Source organism: Melospiza georgiana, chromosome 12, assembly GCF_028018845.1.
Source record: "Melospiza georgiana isolate bMelGeo1 chromosome 12, bMelGeo1.pri, whole genome shotgun sequence".
NCBI lineage: Eukaryota > Metazoa > Chordata > Aves > Passeriformes > Passerellidae > Melospiza > Melospiza georgiana.
Genome location: NC_080441.1, coordinates 10,681,014 through 10,702,466, shown reverse-complemented (window position 1 = coordinate 10,702,466; position 21,453 = coordinate 10,681,014). Strand labels below are relative to the sequence as shown.

Here is a 21,453-nt window from a genome sequence, read left to right as displayed (position 1 = left end):
CTTGTTAAAATCATCTCGTGCTCCTGAGCAAGTGAGGAATGAGAGCAACTTTGTGCCCCTCTTCACTTCCAATTCTCAGTCTGAAATAGCAGGTCAAACTTTTCTGGTTATCCTACACTGAAATTATTGGCAATAAAGTTTGTTAGCATGGAATGGTGATGTTGCCATTCTGAAATAAGGCTTCCAAAAGTTAAAAACCAAGAGGCACAGTCTTTTTTTTGCCTTTCATACCTGCCAACTGTAAGAAGGAAGGAAAGAAGCACTAAAATATTTGAAATACACATAATATACCACATTTTGATAAGCAATGATTAAAGCCTAGATATCTAAGACAGTAACACTATCATTGCTATGAATTATATGTACTCCTTTTGTTTTAAAACTAACCTGTTGTTTCAAACTTTTATGAATTTGGATTTTTTTTTTTGAAGACTTTATTTTCACTTTGAATATGTGCTTTTTCTTCCTTTTGTCTCAAAAGGCAGAAAGTGCCTTTTGAAAAACCTTTGTGTTTCTTTTGACCTATACAGCTGCGTAGCTTTGATCTTTAGATAGTCTGGGTGAGCAGCTGACCTTTGTGTTTCAAAGGAATCAGGATTTTTAGAACTGCTCCTTCCCATTTCCTTCCTAACCACCCCCAAAAAATAACCAACCAAGCCCACCTCTATTCTATTTCAGTGGGAATTGATTCTTTTGTTACTCAGATTCTAAAGTTTTCTTGGAAGATGTGATTAATGCCTAGAAAATGTTTGGTGCTTGTGTCCACCTTGCAAGCATGAGTGACAGGTATATTTTATACTCCATTCCAATATCTGCACCTCTCACCAGCACTGACTGCCAGCTGTTCCCCAATTGCCTTTTCAGGAACAGGAGGACTTTTACTCTACTGTCCATAAAAATATGCCTCTGCTGTTGCCACTAAACTTTATGGAAGCCATAAAATATCTTTTGGCTCCGACTTGAAACACAAGGAGAATGTTTGCACAATGAACACCAGACATTGTCAATGTTAATGTGTAATGTCTGTTGGCAGAGTTGTCTGTAAAGATTTTTTAGCCAGGCAAATGTTACTTCTATTTCACTCAGAACTCGTGTCTGTCATAGGGTGGGAAGAATAACAGGTTGTATTAAAATTGGCTACAGGCAGTTTAATTTTTTCCTGTTGCTAGCCTTTTGAGAAACCCCTGGCAGAAATTGTGTGTGTCTATATATATATATATATCTATAAAACACCTTCTTTTCCAGTCTTCTTCAGCTGACTGTGGGTAGTGGAGTGTTCTATTGAAAATCTAGGATAATTGACAATCTATACACAGATGTCTGTGCATATATGTATGTTTGATATAGGTATCTTACTGGATATCTTACAAAGTGATATGCTGGGTCTTAAACAAAAATGCATGAAAAATGGTCAAGGCTTGCAATTAATTCCAGCAGTTCCTGACTTATGTTATTTATGTCCATAGTAACAATATTTGAGTCGATTTAGACTATACTTTGGATAGAGATTTCAAGCTTCATAACTGAGTGAGCAAAACCCACAATCTTTTAAAAGATATCAAAGCTACACAGAGCAAAAGAGAAGAAACAACCCAAGAGTCTTTTGTCACCTTGTAAGGTTGTGAAGCTTCAGTTCTTGCTGCTGTGAAAAACACAGATGTATTATTGTGCACCTGTGTCTGCACACATCAGCATCACTGCCAGTGTTCTGATGAAGACTTGAACTAAATCCCCAGATTTTTAATAATGAACTAAAAACCAGGTCTGTAGTTGTAGTCTGTTAGTTTGTCCTCCAGCACTAATTCAAGTGTGCATTTGTAATTTTTTTTTTTTTTTTTTTTGCTTTAACACAATATTTCCAGAACTTTGTTAAGAACTTCCAGTCCAGATATGGAAATGACAGGGGAGTTCATTATGTGGATGCCCAGCTATAGATTTATCACACTATATGGCACTGGGGTATTGAATGGAGATATTTTGTATAAGGGTTTTTTGCATCCACATCCCAGCACTTTTTGCAGGCTTGAAGCTTTACATATGGAAGTAATAGACTGGAAGAAATTTACTAGTACAATTAATCAAGAATCAGTCTTGGGAACAATAAAACATATATTTAAAATCCTTGTATAAATGCTGTGTGATAGTCTGCTGCATGGAAACATAAGAGGCATTGTCAGTATAAAGGAGTATTTGAATATCATATACAAAATAGATACCCATGAGAACTTTGTGAATAAAAGTAAATATCTAGTATGGAAATCAGATCCATGGGTGTGGGAAACCCTAACATTAACTTCTGTAGGGTGAGAACTCACCCAGTAGGAAGGCTTTAGGTGTACAAGCTGATATAAGATGATTATGGTTCCCTGAGTGATGGAGCCATAAAAAGGCAAACACAATCTCTCAAAGCACTGCAATATTTTTCTAATAGAGAGGAAAATAGACTTACATTGTAATTACACAAGATGTTTTTCAGCTGTCTGCTGGAACATCAGCACAGTCTTAGTGACTCATGCTCACTATAAAAACAAAACCAACCAACCCCCTCACCTGTTACTGCAGCCAGGCAGGTCACAAGTGTCCACACAAGGAAAGACTGAGGGAGCTCCCTTAAATCACCTATCCAAAGCTCAGATCCTTTGATAAACATGCCAGAGAGGTAAACAGCATGGAGGGAGAAAAATTCATTGTAGAACAGTTGAATATAGAGCAAAGAATTTATGTCTATAAAATTACTCTGACCATACAGAGAATTCAGGCAAAGTTCCCTACCTCTAGGTTGGTCAGGCCTGGTGCAGCCCAAAGGAAGAAACATAACCCTGGTGAGTCCAGATGCTCCTAAGGGGATCATCCAGAAAGGATGCCCAGTTACTTTATCAAGTTGCACCGTACTCCAACTGCATGTGGAGTTTGGAAATATGCTTTGTAACTAAGAACTAAATCCCTGATGTAAAAAAAAAAAAAAGTAGTATAAGCAGCCAACAGAGTAGCCCTTACTGCTGTACTCATACCTGGGCAAGCACAGGGATTTTTCATATAATAATGCATAGATTATTTATTTTGTGTACTTCTGTAAGTGTGTGCATAAGCAGCTAATATGGACAGAGAGGCTAGAGCCAAATCCCCAGATTGAGGCACTCCTGAGCTGTGGAGTGTTCAAAATCCAAATCAGGGCTTTACAGCTTGAGCCTTTCTCTAATATTTATTCAGATTTATGATAAATGTAGTACTTTAGAGCTAATTCTTGTTCATAATGTATCTGTTGTTCAGTCATGACTAAAGTATATAAATATCACGCATTTATCTTTGAGCCTGTAGACATTTAAGCCTCTCTGTTCTTCGGGGCGTTATTTATTTATTTACGCCTTTGCTTGTCTGATAGATGGCAGCAGATAAATGTTTCCTAACTGGAGATGTCTCATTAGTTTTTGCTTTTAGTATCATCTGTCATATGACAGCAAACAACAGGGAATTTTTGCACATTTGTATGACTGTATTGCATTTTCACTTATAGCTGCTGCTGTGCTCTCATAGGTGAGGGTGTACATAAAATATCACCTTTTCCTTAAAGACTGTCTTCAAAGAAAATGCATTTATGCTCTAAGCAGAGCCCTATAGCCCTGTCATTCCAGCCCCACTCTTTCCAGGGCAGCAGGCTGGTTGTGCGCTGTAGAAGGTGGAGACTGGAAGCTGGCTCTGCTAAGCCTTGCCTAATGCAAACTGCTTTAGTATGCACATCACATCATGCCGGCTGTACTGCAGGGAGCAGGCAGTTATCGCACACGCGTGCATCCTCAGAGCCAGGATAAACACTCCGTTACTCTCCCTCCAAACTGCTCTTCTGGGAGGCACAGAAAATAAATAGGGAGCGAGAGAGGCATTTGAAGTAACCTTTCTAAGAAGGAGGCAGCAGCCAATAGAACCTTTCTTTCTTTTTTTTTTTTTTTTTTTTTTTCCTCCTCTCCCCACTTCTTACTAGAGAAATTCGTGTTACCTCAGCAATTAAGGAGAAGAGCCAGCATCTAGGGTTCCAGGCTGTGAGGGGGAGTAGCAACTTGTACCAGGTAGGAAGCCCTTTCAACATCCTTTTAAATCCATGCAGCTCACTTACTACTTGCTATGTTGCTATACAGTGTCTGACTTGTGGAGACCTTGTGTCTGCCAGTCACTTTCCCCGAGTGAAAGAGACCTTGGGGAGCTTTAATTGCCAATGACCTTCAGGGTATTTCTTAGAAAGACACTGGTACTTAGTGCTGTAAAGTAAAGCAATCTATACTTTCATCTGATGGCTTAAAGTGTGCATTTAGCATCAGGATGCAGCTGGGTGAAACTGCAGCTGTTACCCATCTACAAAACCATGTCACAAATGAGTAAAAATTAGCCATTTTATAATAACTGAAGCAGCTGCTCTGCATTTTTAGCAACACGGCTGTATTACTTTCCAAAACTTATTACCATAAATTCTTTTTGTGTTGGAAAGTCAGCAGATATGCTTTGCTGTATTCAAAGTTATTTTGACAGTTATTTACTATATTTTCATAGTTACTTATGCATATTTTATTAAGACTTTCCTAAACTTTCCCGAGGCAGCTGTCTTGTGGCAGGTTAGCATTGCTGCTAACAAATAATTGATGGGATATTGTAGTGAGTGGTTACGATATTCGCTGCTGTACAGGGCTGCCTGCTGCAAGCCTGTGGGAACACGGGCACCTCCTGAGGTGTCTGAGGGCTGGGGTGGGATGGAGCCCCAGGTCACAAATGCTCATTTCTCCTGCCTTGGTACTACAGGACAGAGGGCAGAGCCAGGAGGAGGTGAAAGCTGGCATTGCCCTTGGTGACCCTGTTGTGCAGTGTTTTCCTCCTTGTGCTTTCATTTGTGTTCGCTCACAGGAATGAACAGTTAGGTGACATCTCTTCCACCTCTATTGTGTGTATTGTGACAGGGATGGGACTTAATAAATTTATTAAAAACAGGAGCAGCAGTTGCATGAGTTGTGGGGTTAGGAGTCAGTCCTGTGAGGGTCACCGTGGTGTCTGTGAGACTCAGACTTTCACTGTGGGACCAGTGTAAGTTGTTTTCTGAGGAGCTAAGGGAGTCTGAGGCAAACTTTTGCAATCTTTAACATTTTCTTCTACACATCGGGCCAGAATTGCCCAGACAAGGAATTCTTAAGGGTAAATATCTCTACGTATTTTTAACGTGTAAGCAGTGGCATAAGCAAGTATACCCTGCCTAAGGATTCTGTTACTTGCAAAAATACCTGAAAATAATGTTCAAAATAGTCAGAGCTTAGGTACCACTGCTGTAATAAAAAATAAATACTGATAATAGCACAGCTCTCTCAATAGCCACACAACCTTTTCTTGTATGTAATTGTTCTATGCAGAAATAGCTCCATATATTTTGTTTAAAGGTATCTTGTGACTCTTATCTGTAGGAGAAACTATTGAGAATGTCTAAATCCATAGCCTTTTTTTTCTGATGAGCATAATGAAAAAAACAATTCTTAGAAAATGAGAATTGTATCTGATAGCTGTAAAAGCTAAGAAGGTACAAAAGAAATAGCTTTGAAAATTACAGCTGTGAAATAGAGGTGAGATCTAGTCAGCGACCAGCACTGCTTCGAGGATCTGGCAGTAGGTGAGAACAGTTTTACCCCCTGTTTTATCTGTTCTGAGAAATTCAATGCTTCAGAAAATTCGCACTTGGAAAGTACCAGTTCAATTAGCAACCTAGATGGGAAAGAAAATAGAATGGGAAAGTGATGTCTTGACTCCTTTAATTTCTTCTGATATATGAAATTTGAGATGGTGAAAATTATACTCACGCCCTTCAGGTTGTTTTAACAGGTTGATGTAAAACTGAAGTGAGTCATTACCTTGAAGAGAAAAAGGAGGTAATAAGTTGAACACATCAATGCATTTCAGTAGAGACTCATAAAATTCAGGTTTTCAGGAACATTTAAGGTGATTACAGTTGGTGGGTTTGGGATTTAAGTTTGTTTGTTTGTTTGTTTTTATTTTTTTTTGGGGAATTTTTTTAAGCTCCAGTTTGAATGCTCACCCTAGGGATATGTAGAATTCTCAAAAAATCCTAAAAAATATATTATTAATTGACCGAGGCCTTAAATTTTGGATTGAAATGGCTTATTATTTATTAATGCAGTGTCACACCTTGTAGGTTTCTCTGAGAGAAGGGGAATCACAGGGACTGTGCATTGTAATCTAAAGGTTTCTTACATTGGTATTGCTTGCAGGTCACTACATTTTTATGTAGTAAACCTCAGTTTACTCGTAAATACAGGTGTTGGCAGCTGCCTATTTGGGAACATATTGCAGATTGGAGTTTTTCTGGATTATCCTCACTTGCACTAGTAGTGCTTTATGAAGATTTGCTTTTTTGTGACTCCAGTTCTCCTTGTAGCTTATGAACTTGGCTTTAATTATTTATTACCTGTTGTTTACCCTACTAAAAACCTGCTGAACTAATGTTATTTTCTTCATGGCTATAAATCATGTTTTAAACTATAAAACAGATAACAGAAATCTTTATGCTTCATTCCTACCCTGGAAGAGATTCTCCTTACTGCAGAGAGCTTAGTGGGGATATGGGATGGGCCTGTCTGTGGGGGAACCTGTTACCTTTGACAAGACCCTTCAGAAGCTCAGGAGTCACTGATAGCAAATCTATAATGTCTGTGTATCTAAAAGTGGACTGGATTTACTGTCCCAGAAATCTTATGATTTCTCAGCAGAAATGGTGCAATTGGTTCTGGTGTAGCTCTTAAAATATAAAACCAGGCAAACCTGACTTCCAGAGGTATCAAATCTGACTATCCAGAGTATCACACTTAGCTGACATTGCATTGTCATATTGCAGTGTGTGGGTACTCCTTTCCATTGGTGGCTTTGACCAAATCTCTCTATCAGTTCCCAGAACCTCTCTTTTAAGATGGAAAGCTTGGACTCCTGGTGCCTGTGGAAATCACATGACAGAGTTTCAGATTTGTTCCAAGGGTCTTGTCTCTTGATGTATGAAAGGAAAAGTCCCTCTCTACAGCTAATTGATGTTTCTTGGTGCTTTTTGACATTTTATTGTATCAAATAATTGGCCTGAGCTGAGAGTCTGATGTCAGTAAAGGGACTATCAAATGCAATGTATGACACTCTGTGTTGATGTAATTCTGTATTACTGTGGGTCCCCAGAGTGGCCATTATCTTTTCATCCAGCTTTAGTTAATTTTAATAACTTCCTGGTATTTTTGGAAGCAAAACACTAAACACACAGTCCCAGTAATGTGTGATGACTGCAAATTTATATATGAGGATTTCCAAACAACCTCACACTGCAAATTTATATATGAGGATTTCCAAACAACCTCACAGGTGGCAATTAGGCTGAGCAGACATGTCAGCACTCAGGCTTGTCTTCCTTCTACTGTGAGCATGAACAAGACTACGAGGCTAAATTTTTCTTTTTCCACTGTCAAGATATTGGGTAACATTTTTCCAAATGAATAGTTGAAGACAATCAGGGACTTTTGTATTTTGCTTTCGACGTGTGCAAGGGATTAGAATTAATGGCTGGACTCAGGGGATCAGGATTAATGGCAAGGCTGACTACACTAACTAACCATTGGACTTCACTGTCAACTTTAAGAAAATTGTAAGTTACTTAACAGCACACAACTTTTAAGATTTATTTAAGTAATAATCCCCAAGAAGCCAATCATTACTAGCAATTAACTGTTGGTTTGTGGGTTGTTGGACCATTAATGTTCTGACAAACTGACTGTTAACTACAGTAACAACAAATTCTGATGTATGTATTTGCTCTGACTGTGGGTTTTGTGTTATATAACTTTTTTATCTGCCCCAGACTTTTTTATCAGCTAAGGAATCATTAAATAATTTATTCTCTGTTAGTGCCTTTTGATGCTATGTGGAAAGGCTGGGATGTTGGAGCTGTATTTATCATATCTATAAGGTTACACTTCTGGCAGAATGTGAAAAATTTGTTATTTTTTGCCTGAGAATTTATTGCTGTTTTTTAAAAAACACTTAATGCAATACTTATGTTTAAATAATAATTTTAAACAAAATATGTCTCTGATTGCGTAAAACATTTTTTTTTCCTAAATGAAATTATAACAGCCCTGATCTGATTCAATCAGTCCTAGCAGCAGTGTTTAGCACAAGGAAGTTCTGATAAAGGTCATTTGTACAATAAGCAGAATTGGAAAAAATAGCTTGTCATGTTTTTGCCTTCTTGATATCCTCAGCCTCATTTAGAGTTTAAAATGGAAAGCAAAACTGAATCGTGAGAGATACAGAAAATAAACTGGAAGCTGAAAAACTGCTATTTTGATGAGTTTGTTTAAAATTCTGGCTTTATTTAATGTTGTATTCTATTTCATTGTTAAACTTTTTGGGGGTCAGAAAAATAAAAGGAAAGAAGCAGGTTAGATATAAAATTATATCTTTTATAAAGTAGGACAACTGTTTTATCTCTGTGGGCTTTGCTTGCTTGATCCAGGAATCACCACTAGCTTAGGGTGCAAGTGTGCATGTGTTGACTTTTCCTTAATGGAATTGAGGTGGGCAGCTCTACTAAGCCTGATTAGAACCATCACAAAATCTGCCATGCTACAATGAAATGTAGGGAGATGGATTTAGGTCAGTGTTTAATGAGCCCCACATACAATACTGGCAGGAACAAACAAAAAGAAACCTCTTAAAAGTTAAAGTTAAATATGTAATCTGAGTAATTTAGAATAAAAAGACCAACACAGACATTGGCTTACATGATTCTTAGTCTGAATCTTACCTAGGACAGAAAATGATGCTATTTTTACAATCCAAAAGGAAATGTTATGCAAGGATTTGTACAATTCAGCCTCAGCAGGTTTGAGGAGTGGTTGGTGCTGGGGAGGGGATGGGCCCTGAGAAGGACAGGGACCTGCTGGACTGGGTCCCCAGGGGGTACCAAGATGCTCAGGGGTCTGGAGCAGCTCTCCTCTAACACAGGGTGGGAAGGTTGGACTTGTTCAGCCTGAAGAACAGAAGGGTCCAGGGATATCTCAGTGCAGCCTGCCCGTGCCTACAGGGGATACAAGAGAGCTGGAGAGGGACTTTTTTATACAGGAATGGAGTGATAAGGGAAGGGGCAACGGCTTCAAATTGATAGGGCAGCTTTAGATGAGATGTCAGGAAGAATTTCTTCCCTGTGAGTGTGATGAGGCACAGGAAAGACTGCCCGGAGTAGCTGTGAATGCCCCATCCATGGAAGTGTTAAAGGCCAGGTTGGATGGGGCTCCTGGTCTAGTGCAAGGTGTCCCTGCTCATGGCAAGGGGGGCTGGAAGAGATCATCTTCAAAGTCCCTTCTGACCCAAGCCATTCTGTGAAAAATTAATCACTCTTTTTACAGTTCAAAAGCTCCTGTTTTTACATTTATTTTAAGCAACCAGGCAGTGCCAGGGTTGACAGCTGGTAAAATTTGTCAGGATTAAGGTTACTTATTGTAGAGCTGCAAGGGAGGCAGAAAGATGGGAGTGCAATTTTTATTATATTATGGTGCATTAGTTTGGTACAATAAATGCATCTCTGAAGTACCTCTTTGGATAAAGCAACTTATTGTGGAAATTATGGGAGGTGGAGAGAAGGAGGATCGCTATGTTCAGCACCCTACCCAGCACAATGTACAGCAATTTGAAGGTACCTGTAAAGAAGCAGAAGAAAGCAACACAAATTCTGAGAAAGAAATTACTTTTGTGAAGTGGCCATGCTGTTGGGTGTAGTTTCCTTCTGTGCTTTTTTCTTTTCACTTCAGTGTCAATCAGACTGGTACAAATCTCTTGGAGAAGACAGACATCATTCAAGAGAATGAGTAAAGGTAAAACAGTTGTTCTTAGAGACAACTTGTTTATTTTGTGATGTCCTTTCTTAAAATGACAGGTATTTAATTGAAAAAGGTTTTCCTGGTATAAAATATATCCATCAAACTTCTGACATGAGTGCTTTGTTGAATGTGAGGCATACCCCAGTGTTCCAGACTGGCTGTACCTTTATTTACATTTGCCAAAAAAACACCTGCCAGATTTAACAGCGAATCACCACACAATAAAATGGATCTTTAAGTCAGCAGAAATGAATGACAGGATTCTGTGTTCTATTGCCAGGATGAAAGAATACTTGTGTAGGGCACTAAAACAGAAAAATGGTTTGCATAGAATAAAACTAATTTTGCCTTATTAATATTTTATCTGTAGACCTAAAATCAGAGAGAATAGACATTATACAGCATATAGAGGTAAGGAAATTAGAACCCTGTTTCAATGAATTATGGCCTTTAAATACTCAAATACTTGAAATTAATTGTTCTTTGGTATATTAATATCAATTTATCATCTAAGTTCAACATTTTTTGTGAGGGAGCATAATTTAGGCAGAATGACAGATGAATTACATGTTGCACTGACATTGCACCCAAACAGCTCACTGTGATTTTACAGCAACAGGAACCAAAGGTCAGCTGCTCAAAGCTGAATTATCAGCTGTGTTGGGGCTCCAGCCTGGCATTCACCACTGGGAGCCTCTGCAGCCAGACAGAACAGCTGCACTTGAGTCTTTCTCTGTTAACAGGAAAATTGTCCCCATTCTTAGGTGGGTTTCCTAAGAAGCTCCTTACAAGGTAGCCTAAAAGTGAGAGATCCCCAACTCTGAGGTGCATGTCCATATCCTGTCCCCAGACAGAGCATTCCAGAGCTGCATTCCCTTCCTGGTGTGGGCTGCAGTGCAAACAGCCAGGGCTTCCTGGCAGCTGAGCATTTGTCTTCATTCATAAGAAGACACTGAGCTTTTAGGGTGTTATTTAAAAAGTAATTGTTTGTACTCTTCCCTTCAAATGGCGCTTCAATGGCCCCAATACACTTCACGTTTTGAATTTGTAGATTTAAAGAAGGCTCTGCCATTTTTGAAAGAAAATTTGAAGACTTAAAGAAGGGTCTGCAGTCTGCCACTGGTCTCTGTAGAGGTAATGTACAGAGACCAATGTTAGGTGGGAGGTAAAGAATAAATCACAGCAATGGAAGAATGACTTCTTTACATGCTGTGTCCTTGCATAACATGGTCTTTCTTAATATCCATTTGGTATGATGCTGAAATTTCCTGATTCATGCAAAAGGGATTTGGATCTCTGCACCAAGGATGACACCACAGGAGACCTTCCCATGTTGTTTGGCAAATAAACATGTATTCTCTTCTGTCTTTAGATGCTTATCCACAGTTCTGCTCCACATGCAATTTGCTTCCATAGAATTCTGGAACCTGGCTAGTCATGGGGCTAGTGACAAAACCTGTCTTGCTCAGGACACTTGTTTATATCTGAGGAGATAAAGAGCAGTCCCTGTCACTTAAGCCTGTGTTTGATTCTTTTTCCTCTTCCATTTTTTCCTTCATTTGCTTATGTCTACAACCAAGGGAATGAGTTGACAGGAATTAGCTTGAGTAGCCCAAGACACTAAAAAAATTTTTACTGCCATAACTGCTGGCAATTTTGAAGAGGATTACAATAGGACATGCACTCTGAGAGTTTGTTTCTCTTTCTGTAGTAAATTTGAATAATCTTTTTCTCTGTGTGACTTTCCTCTCTGAAATTCTATGAGACAATATGACAGAGAGCTGTAATGCTTAATTATTAAAAATCTAAATATATGGTATTCTGCAGAGAGGTAAAAATGAGCTTTTGTAGGTCTCATAAAATTGCTTCGAGGCAATTCTTCCAATTATGTAATGAAAAATGTAACAAAGCCAGAGGAAGAAATTAAAAATTATAAAAAACTCTGTCCTTAATTTTAAGACTATTTTGATTTTCAGAAACTGAGTTCTCATTACAGTCTTTGGAATGGATGTGTTTAGAGTTTGATGTGACACTGGAAGGGTTTTGCTTATTAGACTCAGGTGAGTGCTCCAGGAGGCTCTTGGAAAACCTCCAATTTTCCCACTTCACTATCAATTAATTACACTCTTGAAGTTCATGAAGTTTGCCTAATTATTTTGGAAAGTTTTGGAGCTGCATTTACATTTTGAGCAGTGGCACAGTATATGACGATAGAGACCAGTGAATGCCATGTGCTGAGAAACTGACATTGTTAAAAGTTCTGTAACATTTAAGAAAAGAGGTGTTAGGAATTGGAACAAAGGTCTGCATGGGTTACCTCCTGTACCTTGGCAAGGGTGATCTCTGCAGGTTACAGGGGAAGAACAGTGCAGATGTGTCCTCTGGCTTCACATAATTACACATGGTCAGAAAGCAGACTGAAGGTGACACCCAAGTAAAATGTTGTGTGTTTCTAGAGGAAGAAGGATGCTGAGAAACAGAAGGGACAGGATGAAAGGATTCTCACAAGGTGCTGGATTTTTGCTATGCAGCACATTGGAATACCTGTTCCCAAATGCAGTATTTAGTGTAACAGCAGAAAGTTTCACTAATATTTTCCTGCAGGATAGAAATGGACTTCTGAAATTCAAGAATTGTTTTGCTGCCTAAGTAAACCCAAGGACAAAACTGCCATGCAGTTTCTGTGCTTCAGTTAAGGAGTAAAAGGATCCTTCTCCACTCTTCATTCTTTCTTTGACTATTGCTGGTGGTGTGGCCAATGTTTCTGAAGTCCTGATGTGTAGCAACTGCATTGTTTTCTAAGTATTTCTAAACTGTCTGGTAAAATACTATGGAAGCAGTTATTTTCAAGATAGGTCATCATTCAAACCTTTGAGATGGAAAACCCAAAAGCAGGAGGAAAAAACCTCTAAAAAATAGATTTCTTTGTAGCACAGGTAGATTGATCATCAGAGATAGGCCAAGAATTTCATTTTCTTGGGGCTAGCATTGGTTTGTTCATCACTCAAGTTTATATTTCAATTTTCCAGTGTCCTGGACCTAGCATACATGTGTTTTTCTCTGAACTTGAGGAAGTTTCCAGTGCTAAAAATTGATAATGGTTAGACTTGCCTTTAGAGAGATATGGTTTTCCTTGTGGTAACTTTTTCATGATAAATGAAGCAGTTGCTCTATATCCAGCAAATATGTTCAGTCATCTGGGTCATCTCCAGGTACAGGTACAGTTTAGTGTAGTGATGTCGCAACTGCAGTGCTGTGAAGTTTTAAATAGAATGAATTTTGTTTAGGCCATGTGCTGTATGGGGATAGTCAGGAATGTGAAAGATGCCTAAAAAACCTGATACCATGGATAAGTAGAGTGCCTGGATGTCTCTGAATACTCTGGCTGTATTTCAGAGAAAAAGACAAAAATATTCTGGAATTTTGCTTCAAGTACTTCAAAGTCATTGCAGTGACAATATCCATTATTGTAATCTGCCAGGGACACATGGAGGTTATGTCAGGTAGTGGGGCTACAAGTCAATCCCTCAAGAAATGCACCTAGTATACCTTGTTTTAAAAATTTAGTGATTTCCTTGAAAATACAAATTAGCAAAAACAATTTTTCTGAAGCCCAAAATGTTTGTGGGCCCTGTCACAGGGGGAGTTCAGAATTCCATACTGGAAGAGTAAAATGACCTTGAGGACTACAGTAATACTATCTGAATGAAATTCAATAGGACAAAGTGCAAGATCATGCACAAAAACAATACAATTCTGTTATAAGCTAGGAGCTTGCTAATTGGAAATGACAGGAGAAAGTCATAGAATGACTGCAAGTCATCAGTGCAAAACATCAATAAATAGGGCAAATACAATCTTACACTGTGCTGGGTGAGATATTTGTGTTAGCAAAGGAAAACACAAACACCTGAACTAGGTCCTGCAGAAACAATATTGTGGGATATTTGTAATCATTTTCTTTTCCTGATTTTAATGAAGGAGAATTCAAGCTGGAACTGATGCAAAGAAATGCACCAGCTGAAATGCAACTAGGATGTTCAGGAGAATGGGAAGTCTTACAAAAAGAGTCTGAGAAACTTTGTTGTGCTTAGTCCAACCAGACAAATTTATCAGAAGTTGAGCAATAAATTAGGAAAAATTATATAACTATATTTAAGTTGGAAATAAATTTGTCCAGCTCTCAGAGGTGTGATATTTTGGACCCAATTGTAATGGTGATGAAAACCCCCCACAAAGTACCAGCCTTTGTACTAAGATCCTTTTGTCTTAAGGGAGAAAATCTGCCTGCTAGTGACTGAAGGGAGCAAGGGAACAATAATTTCCAGTGCTTCCAAGCATTTATAAGGAAAAGCCAATATTGAAATCAGTTCTATAATTCAGATACTGCTGGGTTCATGTGTGGTTCAGCCTCTGTTTATTTAGATTGTATTGGAGATTGAAGAAGTCAGCCTAAGTCATAAACTGCCAGAATGGTGTTGTCAGACTGGGAAGAGCCACAGTGCTATAATGGCATTGATAATGCAGCTTATGCTCACTGACATATTCTCTTTCCGTTCTCCCTGTAAGGACACATCCTGCAAATACCTTCCTGGATATTTGCTCCGCTGAAATATTTCGTTCTAGCTTTGCAGGTGTTGGGTGTTTTGCAGTTTTTTTTCTTTTTTTTTTTTTTTTTTCCTCATAATGAGCTGACAGTAATTTTTTGCTGTTCTTGGCATTAGCCACTTCTTCCTTGCTGAGCCAAACTGGGACTTTGAAAAACAAAATCTCTTCTCTGGTGTGGGAAATCAGTGGGCATGAATCAGGAGGAACTGCTTCCTTTGCAGTCCATTCAGTAAGGCCATGGAGAGCTATTTTGGAGAAAAGGGAAAGAGTGAAAAATGTGTGACAAACACAACAGAGACTAGGATGAAGAGAAAAACCATGAAGACAGAAAGGTCGACAATGAAAAACAGGGAAGAGGAACAGAAATATTAATAAAAGCAAGACCAACATATGCATGGCAAATTACCCCTTTTAACTACTTATTTAGGCTGAAAAGAATTGCTGCAAGCCAAGTCACATCAATTTTAATTTTTTACTGCAAAGTTTGTAGTAGAGCTAAATGTTGTATAGCTGAAAGTGTCTGTCAGCCTCCTCCTGAGAAGTGTCCAGTGCTATTGCTGCATTGAAGGAGGCTCAAATCATCCACTAATGTTTCAGGCTGTCTTTAAACCCAGCCTGAAGGTGCTGCAGCCCAAAGCCTGGTCTGCACTGGCTGTTTTGCCACCCCAGAGGTATGATCTTTTTGTAGCCATTTCCAGTTTTTCCATGATGGCTTCACATCCAAGGGTAATTTAGGTTGGGAGCAGCCAGCTCTCCAGGAAAGTGTCGCAGGACAGATGAACCTTTCCCCAGCTGATAGACTTTCTTACAGGAGTGTTGTGCCACTGGAGTGAGCAAAGGTGCCCAGGAGTGCGGCCAGGACAGGAGCCCTGAGGGACAAACTCCTGACTCCACTGAGCTCTTGTGTCATGCTGTAAAATTATCCTGTTCCTTCCCAAGTTTTCATATTGGGACCAACATCCCTGCAAGCTCAGTCACCTTGGGAGAACCCAATTCTTTTTCTTGTAGAATTCTCACTGTATCTGATCCCCCTGTGTGCACACTTACAGGCTATAGCAGTAGAAATTCTACAGTGAAATCAGTTGAGAAATTCTACAGTGCCTGAGGGTACTGGAGCAGCTCTGAGAGGAGATAACTGAAGTTCCTCAAACGCTGTCAAATGGTAATTGTGGGCTCAAATTGCAGCTTTATTGGCACAAAGTAGAATTGCTGGGAGGGAATTCCTAGAACCACCATGCTCTTGTACAGAATCTTTTTTTTTCTTCCTTCTAACTTGAGTTTTTGTTGGATTAAATCTTCTTTACCTTCAATATCAACACTTGTTTATATTTTGATTTTTTTGCTGAACTACTGGTTGTACCTAGTTAATGGGGAGCACTTAGGCAGTGATGAGAAGCCAAGATGTTTTCTTTTAGACTGTATTTCAAGGTGATCATGAAGTAGCTTTTAACAAGAAATAGTCCTCTTCCAAAATAATGTTCCATTTTGCTCCTTTAAACTTTGTTCTTATGTTGACTGTATATATTCTTTTCAAAATGGAAGTCAGAGAAATACTCTGCATAATTTATAAGCTAGTCAGCTCCTGTGATGATTAGACAATTCCTGCTCCAGTGAAAAGTAACTAGTCCATTGTCCTCAGAAGGGGAAATAATATATCTCTGCCACAGAATCAAAGGCTGATACAGAACCAACCCCTACACCCCTAAGTGTGCTCTCAGAACACAGGTATTGCCAGGATAGACTTGATTTTGTTGGCAGCTTTAATACCTAAAAAGAGGTAGCAAGTAAGAGATATTGTGAGTTTTGGGAGAAATATTAGAGTAAGATACCCATTTTAAACTGCAAATTCAGATATTCCTTGAAGCTTGAAAACTCAACTTTTTATAGCATGATGTGGAGAATGACTGCATGATGTAGAAAAATGAAGCACTGTGATGGATTGATTAGGAGAAATGTACTTCTAGCACATTTGCTATCAGAAAAATGCATGATTACATGAAGACTGAAGTAATAGAAATGACTCTTCATATCCGTCACCTCTTCTCAGAGCGTTCAAAAATCTCTGCCTATGCTTCATAAAGAGCTTCAGTTCTTGAATCACACAGCTGACAAACTTTCACATAAATTTATCTCAAGGAGTATTGCTTGAATTGATTTAGGATAAGCTGTCTTACTTCAGAGAGACACGGGTCTTAACCTGTGCTTTTTGAAGTAATTACTTTAGCTGCAGGTGTGAAGAATACAATAGTTGTGTTAAAATGTGACAGTTTTTTAAGCCACAGTTATTGTGAACATGGAAAAAAATTAAGTTCAAAGACATGGTTTGGAAGTTTTGTTGAGAGCACTGCATAATATAAAGCTGTGCCAGTCTCACTTTGCATTGCCTTCAGTCTTTCTGGAGCTAGAACAGGCTCCTGTTGGGAGACATTGGTCACAGTCACAGATTAAGTAGTGGAAAACATCTGTGTTGGGTTCACACCAGACTCCAGGAGCTGCTGGTGCTGAACACTCATGCTACAGAACTGCAGGCAAAGAGATAAAGCCAGTGATTACTCCAACTGCAGCCAAGTGCCAATATACCTTATAATTACTTTGAATCTTTTCAGACACATTAAAAATACATTCAGTAGAGCCAGCTTCTTGCATTTTTTGTTAAGGTACATGAACTTGCTGATGAGAACACAACGCAGAATGGAGATGAATGCAGAAAAGATGAGAACACACATCCTGACAGCAGCCAGGTGTTCTTGGGCTTTTCAAAGAGAACTTTCCTTGACCCTCTTAGAGCACATGGCTTATTACTGAAAGTGTCAAACACTTTATCTCTGTTCAGCAGCACTGTGCATCAGGCCATTTATTCATAACTTGGAGTGCTGCTCTTATTATAGAATCATAAAACATTCTGAGTTGGAAGGAATCCACAAGGACCATTGAGTCCAACTCCTGGCCCTGCACCAGACAAAGCCAAAACTCCCATCATGTGATTCTTACTGCTGTACTGCAGTTGAGTGCTTGCAGGGTTGTAACAACAGTGAGCTGTAGCACCAAAGTTTAATGTTATCTCTGGCAGTTTCTTTCATGCTCTCATGAAAACGAAGGTCTGGGGCTGCCCTGAAGAGGGAAAAAGGGCAATTCCTTCTGCAAAAACTGCTATTGCACCCTGAACCCCACTATTTGCTCCTTTCCTCTGTCACAGTGCTCTTACTACAGCAGCATTTGTGGCATCTGCTCCTGCTACACTGACTCACCTTGGAGAGAAAATGAAGCAGAATTGCACGTTGGTGGTGGCAGGGAGGAGAGCAGCAATTCTCGGCTTTATTTCTCTTTGTTTCTCATTGAGCCCTTTTTTCTATTTCTTAGCTCTAGTAAGCATTCTCCATATGTGTTTAGTATTTTGACATATGTTTCTGTGTATATTTAATTGTCTACAGTAGACTCTTCCCATCTTGTCTTCCGGCTTCTTGTGTCAACTGTCTGTTTAGATTTTAAGCTATTTGAAAAGAGCCACTTCTTTGTGTATTTCTATGCAGTAAGATACCACCCTGCAGTTAATTGGAGGCTCTGAGTAATCTTGCCAAATAAAAAGTATACCTACTGATAGTACTCAGATTTTGGTAGTTTTTTAAATGTCAATGTCTATGCAGGAAAAAATGACAGGGTCTTATCAATAACCACTTTTCTTACTGCGCCTGTGTAGATTCCTACAACTCAGAGAGAAGAAATCTACCAGTAGATAGCAGTGTAACTGTAGTATCTCTGTTGGCATTTTAACAAGCCTATTTTTGTGCTAGCTGTAAAATCTCATGCTTTGTGCTATTGGAAAGATTTTAAGGCTGTTCTGTATAGAGAACTCAAACTTTATGAAGGTAAAAAGATAGAAAATACAAATACTTCCTTTCTGAAGCATACTCTGCGAAGGCTTGCCCAGAACACTGTGTAAATTATTTGCTGGTAAATGCTGGGTCTTTGTACCAATGTTCTATTCTTTTAGAATACTCAGTTTAGCTTCAGGAATTCTTCATTACTCTTTGATGTTTATCTTAGTGATTTGCAGTCATTTCCAGTGTAAAGTGTTGTTACAATTAGTTTTTGGTTAATGATGATGATTTTGTCAGTAAGTAAATGATATAAAGTATGCCTTAATCTTCTAGGCTTGTATTACTTTGCCACCATTTACTGTTTGGTTGGGTTTTTTAAATTGAAAACCAAAGGACACTTTTTTTTGTTTAGTATTTGCTGTGGTTTTTAGGTCCTGTTGTTAATATCTATGTCTTTAGTGGTGGGACTTCTAGCATTTGTAATTATGGTCAGAATGGCAATAGCGCAAACACCATGGGAAATGCAAAGTTTTCTTAGTAAGTTGGTATTTGATAAAAGTTGCTCTTTCTACAGTTAGCATGTGCTATATTGAAAATACGTTAGTGTTAGAGACCTTTCAGAGAGAAGATTATGTACTTTCCCTGAGAACTGCTGCTATGAGGTGTTCAAGATAAATGTGAATCTGTCTTCCTGTCCTCTTTGATGACAGCAGCAACAGGAAAGCGCCAATCAGTTGGTTAATGAATCCGTGTGATAACTTCATGACTCTTCATTTTCTCCCACTCTGCTTTTTGGCAGTTCTGAAGATGTTAATCTTTCCACATTTGCAGAGGTCTGCATTTCAGAGAGGTCTTCACATGCTCTACCTACAAAAGACCAGTGTGTCAAAAGGCACCACTGTTGATCTCATCTGCGTTTCATTAATTCCAGCCCCCTTGTCTTTCCCAGGCAGCTGTCACCCCTGCTTTTCAGAACCTACCACTAAATGACATTTTGAGTGTGATAACATCTCCATCATCCCTGTCTCTGCTGAACTCTTTGTACATCCTCTGTGCTGGTCACACTTCAAAGCCACATTCTCTGTTTGTTCTCCTGCACAGTTTTCACTGTTTGTGGGAGGTGTTGGAAGATGAGTCCCTGAGGATAAACCCCGAGCTTGGGCAACATAAATACCCTAGCTTCTAATCCTCTAGTTTTGACTGTATTTTCTTTTCACTTCTGCCTTTATTTTGTTTCCAGTTTCAGTTATGTTTTAGTTCACTTGAAGGTTGCAATGATATGACACAAAACACTCTTCAGTGTACTTCAGGATTAAAATATAGTCTAATTTGGTGAAAACACTTTTGTCTTGTCCGTTTGTGGCACCAGGATGTCTTCATGTTTTGGCAAGACTTCTTGTGGGCAGAAATATTGCATTGCTTAGGAAATGCTGTTAATGGTTTGGTTTAAATAAGGACAATTTCACTATCTTGAAATTAAATACATGAAAATAATCCTCATTTTTTTTCTTCCTAAAAATAAATAGTTTGGGATATTTCTGTATATAAACTGAGTAGTGTTTAATGGTATTAGAGAGGACATGAGTACTGAAGTTGGCAAACCACCCTTTCATAGTTGATTTTGTTTGAGGTATTTAAAATATTTTTATTGCATTGTTGATTGCCATGCTCCTTCATTTTCATAATTGGTCTATTATTGCAATGAGTCACACCCACCCATAGTGCATAGATGTGATGAATGTTTGCTCTATAGAGAAAATCAAGTAGAAATTAAAACTTCTAAGGATCTTGCTGATATTTTCTTTCTTTTTTTTTTTTTGCATCTGTAAATTATCGTACTTTTTAATTTTTGAACTCATTTGAACAAAAAACGTGGGTAATAATTTAAGCCTCTTATGCTTTCTACGTAAAACCAAAACAAAACGAATTATTCTTTTCCTACGTGATATTGCCATCAATCTTATGAAGAGAAACAGTTTCTGCACTATCAGGATTTTTTTTTTTTTTGTTAGGCCATTGCTTAAATGCAAAGTGTGTCACTTTATTATATCACAGTGCATATTTCAATGATCCGGGTGGCACGGTTATAGCTCTGTTGATCTTACTGTAGTGCTGTGAAATGAATAAGTAAGGGCTGACAACTGGCAGGGAAATCGATCCCGACTCCACTAAGGTGGAGCTCATTATTGTGGGATACAACAGGCCAGCAATGGCTGTCAGGAGCAGGAGCCTTTCAACTGCTGCCAAGGTCAAACCCAGCACAGCAACAAGGGTTTGAGTGAGAAACCCTGCACGGTGCAGTCACACTGCTGTGGGGCAGATCATTTGCAATTCCCCAGGGAGCCAAAGCTTGCAGGGTGTAGCTGTGGGGTGCAGCTGCAGATTCAGTCTGCTCTCAGTGCCCAGTGGATCCAGAGGGTGGCTGGGGAGAGATGCTGTGCTCAGCAGGGCTGACAGCTTGTCCCTCTCCTCCCAGAGAGGCTGGACAAGTCCTGACTCCCATGGCACTGTGAGGCTGGGCATGTCCTGACTGCTGTGGCACTGTGAGGCTGGGCATGTCCTGACTGCCACGGCACTGTGAGGCTGGGTATGTCCTCACTCCCGTGGCACTGTGAGGCTGGGCATGTCCTCACTCCCGTGGCACTGTGAGGCTGGTCAGGATTATCAGCTGAAGAGTGAGGTCTGTGCACAAAAAGACGTGAGAGAGTTCTGTGGAACCCTTGTAGTGTTTAAAACATTCAGCAACCCAATTTGGCAGGGCCTTGGTATGAGGTTCACACAGCACCGTCACTGTCCTGTTTACTGTGGTCAAGCACAGGAGGTCTTGTTTGAAATGTGTGAAAATATACCAAATAGCTTGATGAAATGTTAAATGATTCACTAATGGTTTAAAAGGACTTTGGAAGTACCCTACAGAGGCACTACATTTAAAATAGGGTAATTTTAGAGTAACATTTAATGGGCTTGGAGAAATAAAGAGTAATTTTAGTTGAAGATGTACTGTAATTTTCATAGTTTGGACAATAAACAGAGCACTGACTACAACAGCAGTAAAAGCCTAGTTAAAATTATGTCAGGGTTCATCTTCTGCTAGCAAATGCTGTAGCCCAATCTACAGAACCAAAGTA

The 21,453-nt window shown here is 39.1% G+C and overlaps 1 protein-coding gene across 4 annotated transcripts in view; it reads left to right on the top strand.

The window, feature by feature from the left end:
* The first annotated feature begins 3,983 nt into the window (after positions 1–3,983).
* TENM1 (teneurin transmembrane protein 1) overlaps positions 3,984–21,453 on the top strand; it is a 769,900-nt gene continuing 752,430 nt past the window's right edge. For all 4 annotated transcript variants that reach the window (XM_058032978.1, XM_058032976.1, XM_058032977.1 and 1 more), the window contains exon 1: positions 3,984–4,064. The gene's annotated coding sequence lies outside the window, so the exon portion shown is untranslated. The remainder of the gene's footprint in view (positions 4,065–21,453) is intronic.